The sequence below is a fragment of the Maniola hyperantus genome, chromosome 17, assembly GCF_902806685.2.
Source record: "Maniola hyperantus chromosome 17, iAphHyp1.2, whole genome shotgun sequence".
NCBI lineage: Eukaryota > Metazoa > Arthropoda > Insecta > Lepidoptera > Nymphalidae > Maniola > Maniola hyperantus.
In genome coordinates this window covers 9,786,859-9,801,558 of record NC_048552.1, presented here as the reverse complement: position 1 = coordinate 9,801,558, position 14,700 = coordinate 9,786,859, and positions in this window count along the sequence as shown.

The window sequence follows — 14,700 nt, the reverse complement described above, 5'->3', positions numbered from 1 at the left end:
AGACCCGTGACGTACATCTGCAGCATAATACCCTTTAAATACATGGCGTTAAGAGTTATAATAGCGTGAAGAGGTTTTTATGAAGTGTTTATATTGCAGGGTTGGCAGGTGCATCCATCGATCAACGTCGGCAGGCCGTGACAATTTGACGTACGAGACAATCGGGCCCATGCAAAACGGAGCGACGCGTCAACCTTTATTCCCGAGGTTACATTGACCGTTTAGCTTTATTGTATTTCCCCTACAATCTTTTTTTAAAAGAATATTAGCCAAGTTAATTACTGACTAATATTCCCCTTTCCCCTACAATTAAGCGTAAAGCTTGTGCCAGGAGTAGGTACGACAATAGTGCAACGGGTGGGATTTGAACCGGCGACCTTTCGGTTTTCAGTCCGCTCCTTTAACCGTTGAGCTATCGAGGCTCTGGCAATTTGCACAACCTACTAGGTGATGCCCATGAATTCTTCCGTGTGCATTTCACCTCTTCAAACCCCGTGGGAACACTTTGATATTCTGGATTTACAAGTATTTGTACTCTTTAAAACCGCATACACGGATGGACCATGAAAATTTAATAGACAGAGAGACATATGGACGGATAGACAGACATATTTTCGCATTTATAATATTAGTAATGATTTAAGTTTATTTTTATTAGCTGATCTTCCCAGGTTGGCGCTGGCAAAATTTCTAAAAATCATTTCTTAGTGCCTTTTTTTTTTTTTTTTTTTTTTTTTTTTTTTTTTTGTTTATTTGAAAGTAATCAACAGCGTAAATACATAATTATTATTTAAATTTAAATCTAGGTATAACAGAAGGCCAAAAGAGATTACTTAAAATTATAATTAAACTATTTTAACAGAATAGAGTTAGAATAAATGTAGGTATATACAATAATAAAATAAAATTACAACAGTGTGTGTATGATTGTATGTGTGTGTGTATGCGTATGTGAGTGTGTGCTTATGAGTATGTGTGAGCGTGTGTGCATGTGTGTGTGTGTGTAAATGGGAGTGTATGATTGCATGCATATTTAGATGTTAGCTACTTTTTTTTTTGTTTTACGATGATAGTTTCTTAATTCCTTTTTAAATTTATTGTTTGATAGGTAAAATAAGTCAAACTCAGCGAACTGATTGTTATAAGTACGTACCAAGCGTGGAATTATAGAATTTCGCGCATAATTTGAGTTAGATTTGGGAACATTTAGAAGGCGCGTGTGACGCGTTCTTAAAGGTTGAGCATTAAATGAAAAGGCTGAGAGTAAGCTAGGACAATCGATTGAGCCGGTTAAAATTGCTTGCAGTAACAACATATCACATTGTTCCCTTCTATGTTCCAGTGAGCCGATACCGTAGTGAGTACACGCTTCCTCATAACTATTAAATTTTTTAAAGTCTTTAAAAGCTAAGTATTTAAGAAACTGCCTCTGTATGGTTTCAAGCCTATGGGCATATATTATGTATTGAGGCGACCAGATATTACACGCATATTCTAGAATACTCCGGACATACGCGAAGTAAAGTGTTTTTATGCATTCCACATTACTAAAAGAACGGGTTACCCGTTTGATGAAACCCAATTGTTTGTAAGCTCTATTTACTACCATATCAATATGGACATCCATTGAAAGTTTAGTATCAACTTGGATACCCAGATCTCTAACGGTAGTCACTCTGGGTAAGTTTGTGCCATTGATTATGTAGTCAAATTCAATTATATTTATTTTACGAGTCAAAGTTATATGGTGGCACTTTTTAACATTAACTGAGATCCTGTTCCTTGCGTAGTATTCTGTCAAGGCATTGAGGTCTTTTTGTAATTTATAACAATCTTCAATGGAACGTATTTTGGCGAAAACTTTTTTGTCATCCGCAAACATTAAGTATTGCGCATGGTGGAAGCAGCTTCCAATGTCAAATATATAGGCGTTATATAAAAGGGGGCCTAGAATGGACCCTTGAGGTACTCCTGAGGGTATAGTCACGAAGTCACTTCTAGCACTACCCAAGACAACTGCTTGCATATGGTTTTTAATGTATGAAGTGAACCACCGGAGCAAGCTCCCATTTATGCCAAGTACACTTAGTTTTTGAAGTAGGATAACATGATCTACACGGTCGAATGCTTTTTCGAAGTCCGTGTAGACCACATCCACTTGACATCTGTCGTCCATGCTCTGCAGTACGTAATCCGTGAAAACAGCCAAATTTGTAACGGTAGAACGATTCTTCATGAAACCGTGCTGTTCATATGGAATAGATCTAGTTATAATGGGGCGTATATGTCTGTAGACCACTTTTTCAAATAACTTACTCATCACGTTCAGGATTGATATAGGTCGATAATTTTCTATTTGGGTTTTTGATCCGCTTTTGTGTATGGGTACTATATGTGCTTCTTTCCATTTGTCAGGGAAACTGCTGAAGACATTAATGGACAGGTTAAAAATTATGGAGAGCGGTATAGCTAACTTGATAGCACACTTATTTAGAAAAACAGGTGGAATGCCATCACTACCCGCTCCCTTATTAGTTTTTAAAGTTTTCAGCAGTTTACAAACATCATCTTCACTTACAGTAATTTTACAAATGGTTTCACTGTGGTTCATATTTATAGAACTTGTTACATCGTACGAGCTAGCCGGTTTTACAAAGACACTCTCAAAATATTGACTGAATCCGTTACAAGCTGAAGTTTCATCAGAGTAAGTAGTATTACCCAGAGTAAGCTTAGTGGGATATCCTTGTACACTATTTCTTAGGGATTTTGTATAAGAAAAGAGAAGTTTAGGATCTTTACGGATATAGCATTGCATACGCCGAGTGTAAGAGGTGTAACACTGGCTCTGTACAAGTTTTTGTCGAGCCCTGAGTATTACAAACTCGTCGTAATCGCGAGGGTTTCTACTTTGTTTCCATTGCTTGTGCTTTTGAAGTTTTTCTTTCACTATATGAGATAAAGACTTAGAGTACCATACAGGGAAATTAGATTTATATTTAACTTTAACTGGGACAAATTTATTTATGGCATCATTTAGAATGGAGTAAAAAATGTTTGTTATTTTATTAATTGAGTCAGCTACTAGTACATCGTGCCAATTAATTTCTGATAGGTATTCATTTATTTTAACATAGTCCCCTTTATAGAAATTGGGCCTTTTAACGGGTTTCTGGCGAGTATTATGAATAAGTAGATTTGAAAGATTAAATTCCAGACATGGATGATATACGTCTTCTGTAACGAGAGGATTAGGGCCGTGGTGAACAACAAAATCAACATTGCTAAACAAGAGGTCTAAAGTATTACCCTTAATGTTCAAAATAGTATTATGTTGTGCCAAGCCAGAAAGGTTACATATGTCTAAAATATTTAAAAAAGCATTTTGTAGTTCCACTGTGCCACGTTTTTGTAGAGTGGGGCCGGAATCGGTCCACGTAACATTCGATAAGTTAAAATCGCCAGCTAAGATTAAGTAGTCATTGGCGTGGGTTGACAGAATTTCAACGAGACTAGAGGAGATTGACTCAAGTCGAATAGGCAACTCTGAGTCTGGTGGCGCGTATATTAAAATAATATGAAGATTGCGGTGCCCTTGAATTTTCAGTGATTCAGCTGGTATTGTTGCCCATAAGGATTCGACACCTGGACAGATCCACTCACGTTGATGTTGGATATGTAACTTCTTTGATGCACACAATAGGACTCCACCACCCATTTTTTTCGTAGACGTTTCCTGGTTTCGATCGCATCGTAGGATATCGTATCTATTGTCACAAATCTCGTTATCATAGATACCGCTAGTAAGCCATGATTCCGTGATTAAAATTAAGTCGTAATCATGGATTAAGATGTTTTGTCTAAACTCGTTTGTTTTGGTGCGTAGACCACGGACATTCTGGTATAATATATCTATTGTATTAGCGCCCGTCAGTATGGAATAAGTACCAAAATATTGAATAAATATATGAATATATAGATAATATTGTAATAATATGAGATAATAATAATGTAAGCAATTTAAGACAGATTAAATTGTTCGGATACAAAATATAGTATTTGCTTGGAACTCGAAACGAAATAATTTTAATGCTTATTTTAAAGCCAGACTGGGTGCGATAATAATATTGTGTGTTGTATATGTGTAGTTGCATGCAAATTAAAGAAGAAATATATTTTATGCATTGATTAGTAAATTGTGTGTAGACTAAATTTAGAATGCAAGTGTTAGTGTGATGAGTGTGAATGAGAAACTGTTTGTTATGATGTGGATTTTTACAAAAGGTGCTAGAAATACTCAGCAAAAAAGGAATATAAATAACCAAATTAATTATAGATAAATAACTTAATGTTAGTTTAACATTCAAAGTCACTTTATTTTGGCTAAGTCCTTTTCCAGACGAACGTGCAGTGCCGGTGCTTCCTCGTTTTTCCTTAAAAAAATGTTGCAGTTCCTAACCCAGACAAACTTGTACGCTTTCTCCTTTGCTAAATTTTTTGTTGATTTTAATAACTGTTTGTTTTCAGGGGTTAGGTGCTCATTAACGAAAAATTTTTTCTCGGAGATAGTTGTGAAGATAACGAAGCTATTTCGTTTTTTAATTCGGCGAAGATAGTTGTTTTCAATTCTTCGACTATTTCATATTTAATCGATTGCAGCTTAGCATCTAGAATGTTTTCTAATCGACTAATTATTAGGTTTGGATCGTTGTATGTCAAGGCTGCGGGGACATCGCATTCAGACATCGAATTGTCGGAATCGGCGGCTTCAGTTCGCGCAGTTTGGCTTGTTTTTTCTACTCTCACCATTGTGTTACTGTTATCTCCACCTTTTCGCTCAGTTGCCACGCAGTTAGGGCACTTCCACTGCATTCGTGCGGACGTTGAATCGCCAGTAAATCTGACACATTCAGAATGGTATACGTAGTTGCAGATGGTACATTTTATGCGTTTCATCGTCACACTAATGTGTGCTTGGCATGCTTCACAGGTTCCAACCATTGTAAATTTTGTTTAAAAATATTAAGGAAGAAATATAAATTGAAAAAAGTCGCTGTCAAAAATGTCACTTATTAGTCAATGGAGCGAGAAGTTAATACAATATTTTTAGCACTTTTGCGAGCAGATATGGTTGAAAAACATTGATCACCACACAGTAGAAATCGTTAACTTTGTGCACTAAACACTTTTATTGTAATTACAGCAGTAAGTTCGTTGTTTTGCAATTATGAATACAGGAGCTATCGATATACGTCTACTCTGTCAAACGTCAAAAGATATTATATGATTTTCTTTAATAATTCAATGATGCTGATCTACGTTTATAAGAGAACCTACATGCAAAATCATAGGTTTCTATACCCAGCGGTTAAAACCTGCAGTTTCTCTTTTTATTGGTATGTAAAAACCGACATTGAAATAGTCTAACTACATATTATGCAAAATAATATTGTAAACTTACCCAATTACTCATACTTCGATAGTGTCACGAAATGTCTTACATAATTACAATATTTTTTATAAATATATTTTTCATAATTATATATGACGTCATTTAACAGTTATAATGTTAACCTTGGTATAATCAAATCATTGCTTCCGAGTTATGACAGTTTTAAAATTTTATCAGTATCTTAAATCGACCAGAACGAAAGATACAGTAAGTACGTACATTTAAAAACTTTAGATTAATCTAATTATTATTTATAAGATATAGGAGTTGTTTTACTAATCAACAATGGTCGAGTAAAAAACCAAAATCCTAGTTTGACTATTTATCTACTTATAAACCTAGGATTTTAGTTTTTCATTAAGAAAACTCGTTTAATAACATATTTTATCAAAAAAATATTCAATAATTTCCTTGAATATGGAAATGCTTATGTAAGTTGGTCGACCTCAGCTTCATATTTGGAATATTATGCATCTTTTTGCATTTCAGGTAGCTCCGGGCGCTACTCCATGTAGCCCTGCCTTAACTTTGCTTTGACAATTTACATCTTAAATTGATGTGAGGTGTCAAGTTTGGGGTCGATCAAAATTTCAAATAGACTCCGTAAGTGGATTTTTGGGGGTTCCGTTCTGTGTAAGCGGCGGGAAAATTGATGCTGTCAAAGAAGGCTTATTCAATTTGCGGCTTATTAATCAACGCCGCGAGGGTGCGGAAAACGCAACTTTATGAGCTTGATGAACTTGCGCATAAGTTATTTTAATTTTTAAAGATCCATTACTATAAATGGTAGACAATCGACATGTAAACGGTGTTTTACATAAAATAAAAATGATATATTTCTATTTTCTTTGGTATATCATGTTTGTAAGTGAATGCATACCTACATGATTAAACACGCCAAATTGCTGAGTTATTAAAATCAGAATAACAAAACAAACTAAGATAATTAATAAAATATAGTGGGCAAGTATGTAGGTATTAGATGTGAAAGGGGTTTTAAAGATGAGGCATAATATAATAGTCAGACATTTATTAACATGGCAGGAACAATGTCACAAAATATCTAAAGAAAAGTGTGTCACATTAGTCGCAAACTAACCATGAAACTAACTTTTCTGATTAACGCTAAAAAAATTGAGAAGTCACATACACAAAATCATTATTTCCACAGAAATAAAGGTCATAATTGAAAAATATTGTGGCCGTAATAACGTATAACCACGCTCGAATAATCGAAACGAAATTGTCATCGTCGAATTACGCAACATCGATTGATTCTTGCGATCATCAATTCGATTACAGCCGGCGACAGATGTCCGCAACGTGACGAATTTTGACTAAACGAAATAACCCTAATGGGACCCTAACTTGACAACTACACCCAATGGAATCTGGAACTTACAGTTTTAAAAATATGGTTGTAAATTGAATGGGGTATATAATTGGTTATTTTGGTAAGGCTTTCGTATTGGTAATCAGTCGGTGACCGCAAATTGTTGTCCCTCGATCAGCCGTTGTTGCCAGGAAATTACAATTTCGATTTTTATTCCATGAGGATTTGTAGTATAATTGGAATGTGTAGATACAATGTGATATTGTGATATTCATAGCAAGTAATTCAATATTTAAACAATGATTAATGAAAATCTTTATTGTAGGAAAGAACTTAAATTTTATTACAGCACTAGTTACGTTATATAATATATTCAACTTTGCCTTTCTGATTTTCTCCTTCCAAACGCGTTTCCTTTCCAAAGGGAGAACATTTTCTTTCCTAATTTCGGTAATTTCTCAGTTTTCGGATTCTGTAAGATACTAGAGGTAGTCGGTAAAAGAAAGGAGACGCTTTTGGACGGAGAAAATCAAAAGGAAATTTCTCTCAGCGTAAGTTTTGTGTTGCCCACATAAAACATAAAGGCTATATCGTATTGAGTTTTAAAAACACATTGAAAGTACATAATTATTATGTATTTATCTAAGTGCATATAAAAATAGCTAAGTTCATAACAGTCATTCGCGGAAGCATTCCAAAGAAAATAGTTCTTAATATTTTCCATGTTCTTGGCGGAGGCATTGTTTTTGTGAATGTCATCGCGGCAATGAAGGCCGCCGCAAACGATCGCGGTCGCCTTTGTGTCGAGCCGGCACTATATTGGCACATGTCATGAGATATTGGCTTCGATTCTGATGTTTTTCTCTAGAGTATCTGCACCTTTTTTTATATGAAAAGGATACCAGAAGTGAGTTAAAAAGTTAGACAGAAAAACAGGGCATTATAAGCTATTTTTTGATTGGTTATTGGACTGTCCTCTCCTTTAAACTTGCACGCAGACATTGGTCACACGCGCAGAGCTTACCGAGAGGTTTTACTCTTTATCTAACCTAACTAAAACATTAACCTGAACAGGGTACAAAATTACTACTACAACCAATCAATTAAAATGACCTAAACGCAAAGCATTTAATAGTCGAATGAGTCTGCATCTGGACACAGACTGCCTTAAAATTTTTTTGTGTGTGTTGTTTCGGATTGACTATGCTGCGTAGGCCCTATTGGCCGCTACAGCGTCACCGGGGGGGTTGGCGAGCGCGAAGCTCCGCCTGGGGGTGAGCCCTAGGGCTCGAAGAAATAATTCGAGAGGTCGGGGGGCAACGTCCTCCTAAGGGCGCCTCCTGTGAGGCTCGGACCACGGCTTAGGATGACGTTGGGATGGGTGGAGTTGTCGGTTTTGTTGGTTAGTCCGTACGCCCCCGAGGCCGTGGCGTGAGCCCACGTCCGGGTGACGTTAGAAATCGGGGACCTCGTCTTCGCCGGCGAAGACGCTGTGATGAGGTTGAATTGTGTAGCCCTACGAGATAGGGTGCATTGTCGGTCATGATTTGATCGTCGGGGTCATTAAGGACGTGCTTAGGGCGTCTTTTATCTGGGGGGTCGTTTCGGTCAGGGGTGTAAGTCGCTGCCTCAACTATTAGGGGGTTGGGGTGTCTAATGGCTTTCTCAAAATAATTTTTGGAAAGCTGTTTAAAGTAATGAGCTATTGTCGGGAGTTGGAGGTCTCTGTGGAGGTCCACGTTGCGCATGTACCACGGGGAGCCAGTGGCCGTACGCATAAACTTATTCTGTAGGACTTGGAGAGGTTTGAGAGAGGAGGGCGGCAGGTGTGCAAATGCAACACAGGCATAAGACATTATTGGGCGGATGCACGTTTTGTATAGCGTGACTTTATGTCGAAGTGACATTTTGCTCTTTGCGCATATCATGGGGTAAAGACGGGAGAGCACATACGCTGCGTTCTTGCGGACTCTACGAATGTGCGCGGCGAAGCTCATCTTGTCATCAAAGGTTACACCCAAGTACTTGGTATTAGTTTGCCAGGGAATGGGGCGGTCGTAAAGAGTTATTTCAGTCTGTCGAAGTTTGTATTGTGATTTCCTTTTGGACTTTTGAAAGAGCACTGCTGCGCTTTTCTCCGGGTTAACCTCTATCCTCCAAAGGCGGAACCAGTGGCCTAGGCTACTGACTGCCTTTTGGAGTCGAGCTTTAACGTTCCGGTAGTTTAAGTCGGAGCTGTATAGAGCGGTGTCATCCGCGAACTGGGCTATATGAACATGAGGGGATCTGGGAATGTCGCTGGTGTACAGCGCGTACAAAAGTGGCGAGAGCAGGGAGCCCTGAGGGACTCCTGCTCGAAGAGGTCTTGGGGAGGATAGGGTTCCATCCAGACGGTAGCGGAAAGTTCGATTGGTGAGAAATTCTCGTAGTAAACGTACGAGTCTTTCGGGCACGCCTAGATGGTAAAGCTTGTAGATCAAGCCGGCATGCCACACCTTGTCGAAGGCTTTGGCTACATCGAAGAAGAGGGCTCCCGTTGGGATGCCTCTCGTTTTGAATCGGTTGAAACCGAGAAGGATGTGCTCCGTGAGGCGGTGCACTTGGTGAACACATGAGTGTCTGGTTCGAAAGCCAAATTGCTCGTCGTTGAGGAGGTTTTTCTCCTCTACGACGGACCTAAGTCGGTTAAGGATGACTTTCTCATACACCTTGCCAAGGGTGTTGAGCAAACTAATGGGGCGGTAGCTAGTAGGGAGGTTCCTAGGTTTCCCTGGCTTGGGGATGCCTATAACGGTAGCTTCTTTCCACCTGTCGGGGAAGGAGCATCCCGCCATGAGGGTGTTAAAAATGACAACCAGGAGGTTGATTAATACGTCGGGGAGTAACTTTAGAGTTTTATTATTGATAGAGTCGGGGCCTGGGGCTTTTTTGGCGTGAAATTCTTTAATAATTTGACGAACTTCGCCGCTATTCGTCGGGAGGATTGGATCGCCATCTGGGGCGGAAGAGAAGATAGATGCTAGTTTGTTTTCGACTAGTTCTATGTGGGACTTGTCTACAGAGATGGTGCTCGGGGAGCATTGGGCTTCTAGGCTATCAGCCAAGCATTCGGCCTTATCGACATCTTCAAAGGCGGGTGGTTGATTGGGACGTAAAAGCGGAGGAGTGGCCGAGACAGGGTCGGCTTTGAGAGCTCTCGCCAGGCTGTAGTAGGCTACATGCGATGGCTTGAGCTCACTCAGCTTCCTGTCCCATTGTTCGTCGCGGAGTTCGGCAAGGCGAGCCTTTACCTCCCTCTGGGCTCGCCAGAGTTCTCTCCGGTTGTCGGCGTTAGGACATGCGTCATGGGCTCTACGTTTAGCGTTTTTGATGGTGATGAGCTCTCTGGCGTCGTCCGGCAACTGTCGACGGGTGAAACCGTTCGGCATCTGTCGGGAGCAGGCGCTTAGAGCATCGCGGATATGATTAGTAAGGTGCAGTGAGGCTGCATGCGCTTCATCTAGACTACCTATAATGTCAGGAATTTGAGAGATGTGCACAGAGTCTATAGACTTAAGATGCTCTGAGAGCTTCTTGAAGTCAATGACTGTTTTGGTCGGGGGGGCCGCGGTGGGCGGGGGTCCTAGCCGCATTAGGACGGGACGGTGGTCTGAACCTAGCTCGGACAGCACCTCCAAAGGACTCACCTGAAGGGCGATGTTCTTTAGAAGAGCTATATCGAGTATGTCCGGTCTGTCTGTTGAATTGTCGGTCATTGGGTAACGAGTCGGTGTGTCAGGTGCTATAACTATGAAGTTAAGATCGGGGCGGTGCGTCAGTCTTTCGAGTTGGCGTCCTCGTGTGTTCGGGGAGCGGCAATTCCAACTTTGATGTTTGGCGTTAAGGTCTCCGGCCACGATAACGGAGTCTCCTAATGAGAGAAGTGCGCGGATGTCACTTTCTAACAGATCTTTCGAGGGAGAGAGATAGACGGATGCTAGTATGACCGACGGATGGCCAGTCATACTCACCTGACATATGGAGGCTTCCATATTGGTTAGTTGTGGAGGATCGAGAGGAGTGCAGTGAAGAGCCCTTCTGTAGTATATGGCAGTGCCACCCTTAGCAGTGGCCCTGTCGTTTCTGACTATATTAAAATTAGCAATTCGGGGATTACTTCTACTAGGTTTCAAGAAGGTCTCTTGCACTAGGAGAATGTCGGTTTGATGTGCACATACAAATTCGCGGACTTCGTCCATTTGGTCGATAAGGCCGTTCGCGTTGTAGAACGCGACTACTAAGGAGTGGGGTTTTAATCTACCTTTGGTCGTACTATCCATTATGGGTTGCTTTAAGGTTATTAATGGAGATGAGCAGACCCAAGTGTTGGGTAATAGCTAATTTGGGATCCTTCCTGAAGGTCCGGGCGAAAACTTCCATCTCCACTATATCAATAGAGGCGAGGACAGTTTCGATTAAGTGGAGATTATCCGCAGCGTTAGTCGCCGCGGATGAATGGAGAGAAGGCTCTGCTTGGGGCTGGGGCGTAGGCGCGGAAGCCTTTACCGGGGCTGATTGGGCGGGCTTGGCCGGGGCTGATTGGGCGGGCTTGGCCGGGGCTGGTTGGGCGGGCTTTGGCGCAGGAGGGTTAGCCCTGGGAAGGGGTTTTTCCCATGCGTTGGTGGCCGGAGCCGGCGCAGGGACGAATTTCTGGGCGGGTTGGGGAGCTGCAGCAGGTTTGCGGCCGGCCGGTTTGACCCTTCGCTTTTGCTCCTTGGGGGCTTTAGGGCATCCGCGATAATTCGCGGTGTGCCCTTGAGACCTGCAAAGAACACAGCTCGGGGGTTCCTCGGTAGGTTGCTTCCTGGGGCAGTCGGAGGTGGCCTTAAAATTCATCAACCGCTCATATTTATACTTTTCGACACAGAATGTTGACGCAACGATCACGTGACTTCTGTCAGAGATAATAAATTATAAAGTGCGAAAACAATATTGCTAAAAAAGGACAGAAAATTTATTGTTAAATTTTAGTGCGCTCTTAAAAAACAATAGGCTCATAACTAGCACCTTAACTCACGAGATTTGACAGTTCTAAATTAAATTAGATTTTTCTGTCCTTTTCTTATTGGTAAGAAAAAGATGAGAATACCTACTCAAAAATTTAGTTGCGCTCAGAATCAGTACCATTACCACTACCCATGTTATAAATGCGAAAGTGTGTATGTTTGTTGGCTTGTCCTTCAATCAATATAGTTAGATATTGGGGGGACATAGACTACTTTCATCCCGGAAATCAAAGAGTCTCCAGCGATTTTTGAATATCGATGCGAAAGAAGACGCGGGTATCAGACACTCCAAAATAAATTGAAAGCCACAGCTACGAGAAAACGCTGCTAGCTTTTCCGGCCCATCCTTATAACCGATTTTGACAAAATTTGGTAATGAGATAGCTTGTATCTCGGAGATACTTTTTACTTTGACGGACAGACGACATCAGTCGAGTAGGAGGAATTCAGGCGATGCATACAGTATGGAATATGGAAGTCCCTACAAGAGATCTATCTAGCAGTGGACACCTATCGGTTGATGACGACGGCGCAATGGTCATTAGTCTAAAATAATTACCTAATAATGAAATATTTACAATTACGCTTTCTAATTAAACTTGGACCACGCATCTTGTCTTTGATGATCCGTCAGCAACTGTGACATTTGTGTGCAAAGCACATAACATGACTGTTATTTGCTATTATTAGTATCGGCAGTGGCTAATTGTTTAATTTACACTTTTTACATTCTATTCATTCTATTTTTATAATCTACTTGATAATGCGCGCGACTTCGTTCGTGTGGGCTTAGGTTTTTCACAAATCCCAACGGAACTCTTTGATTTTTCAGAATAAAGTAGCCTATATCCGTTTCTGCGATGCAAACTATCTCTGTACCTAATAGATGAATAGAATAGAATAGAATATATTTTTATTCAAGTAAACTTTTACAAGTGCTTTTGAATCGTCAATTAATTTAATTTACCACTGGTTGGGAATTATGCGCTCGAATTCATCCACGTTGATTTAGTTTTTTTTAATTTCGAGGGAACTCTGATTTTCCGTGACAAAATACCCCGGGAACGGTCTCGGGATGCAAGCTATCTCTGTCCCAAATTTAAACATAATATGGGCCGTGAAAGCTAGTAGAAGACAGACATACAGACACACTTTCGCATTTATAATATTTATAGATAGGTAACTAAAGAAAAATGTGTATTATCAATAATTAACTTTATAGCGACAATGACATGCAGTAGCCGGTTTTCTACTATACGCCGCCGCCGCGCCTCCTCACTACTAGAAACCATTTATATACGCCAAAGCAAACAATAATAAAAAGTCGTATTGCCCTACACCGTCCCTCGACTATCACTCATCGATACATTGTACGCCGGATGTCACATCACTAATACGACAGAGTCTTTGTCGTGTCCCCCCACGATAAAAAGAAAAAAAAAAACATTTAAAAATGGAACACAAATGTATCTAAGATTGGATTTTGGAATATCATCGGCGGATATATTTCATCTTGTCATAACATGGTGGGTCAAAGGAATGGATCAGAGCTTGATAAATTACAGTTCAAATTTGGAATAATGTCTTTTTCACTATTCACCCGCGGGTCGGCGGACTTGGTGAAGTGATGACGTTTGCGGATCGTCTCAACTCAGAGGGGTTTTGAGATGTAATAATTATTATATTATGAGTTTGGATCATGGTGGCTTTGAGAGATAACAGGTAACAAAGATGTAAAAATCTTATATCAAAGTATAAAGTCTAATTTTTGTATATTTTCTTCGGAATAGTTTTAGAAATGACGACATGTATTGCCAGACACTTAGTGTTGTGGCAACACCCCTGCCAGAAACCCTTAAAGTTTAAAAGTTTACGGGTGTGTGGCAGGGGGTGCTGCGTGGAGTACCAGCTCGGACGTGTGGCGGGGGACCTCGTTAGTGGGTCCCCGGTGGAGGGTCCGCCTCGTCGGACGTCGTTGGCTGGGTCGCAGGAGCGCCGGTGGGTTTTAGTGGGTATTCCGGTCACCTAAGGTCTGTTCGCACCTAAGCTGCTGCGCGTCACTGCACGTCGCGGCACAGAGCGTCAAAATATTATTTCTATCACTTTGTATGGCGCATACCGCACTAGAGCGGCGCTGCACAGCGCTTCACTTTGCCGCGCGTCGCGGCTGGGAGAATATTGTGAAGCGCAGCGAAGCGACGCGCGGTGCAGCGACGCTAGTGCGACATACCCAGCGGCGCGTCGCGTCGCTTCAGAATGCGTACGGCGCTCGGATAAGATACACGCGCATCGAGTTAAGTATTTAATGAATAGGCGTGATAGACCCCAAAATAAATAACGTAGTTTTAATTTTTGGCACATGATATCCTAAAAACTCCCAACCCCTAGGATGTCGGCTTCCACCCTTTCCCTCTTCAATGTCGCTCATCTTGCGACGTTGTTGTTCGTACGCGATCGGGCATAGAAGTGACGCGAGCTGCCGCGTACTGCAGTTGTAGTGCGGTGGGTACCGTGAGCGGCCTGAAGTGATGCTTTCTGCAGTCGGACTGAAGCGACGCGCAGCGCAGCTCAGGTGCGTACAGATCTCTACCTTCCCTCCAGTTAACTGACCGGCTGGCTTCCAAAGGGGGGGGGGTGCGTAAGCGCAATTTCGGGCAAATATAAAAAAAAGCGTCCGCTACTCGCGTTGTAGAACATAGACGGTAGGATTACTGACGCTTGGCTATTAAACTAGTCAAAAAGGGACAAGCCAGGTAATTACAACTTTAGTGGTAGGCAGTAAATCAAGGTAAAGGGAAATTAATCACAAGGCACCATTAGCTAGCTTTCTATAGTATCTGCCACCCAGGTTTCCCTTCAGACGCGACAGT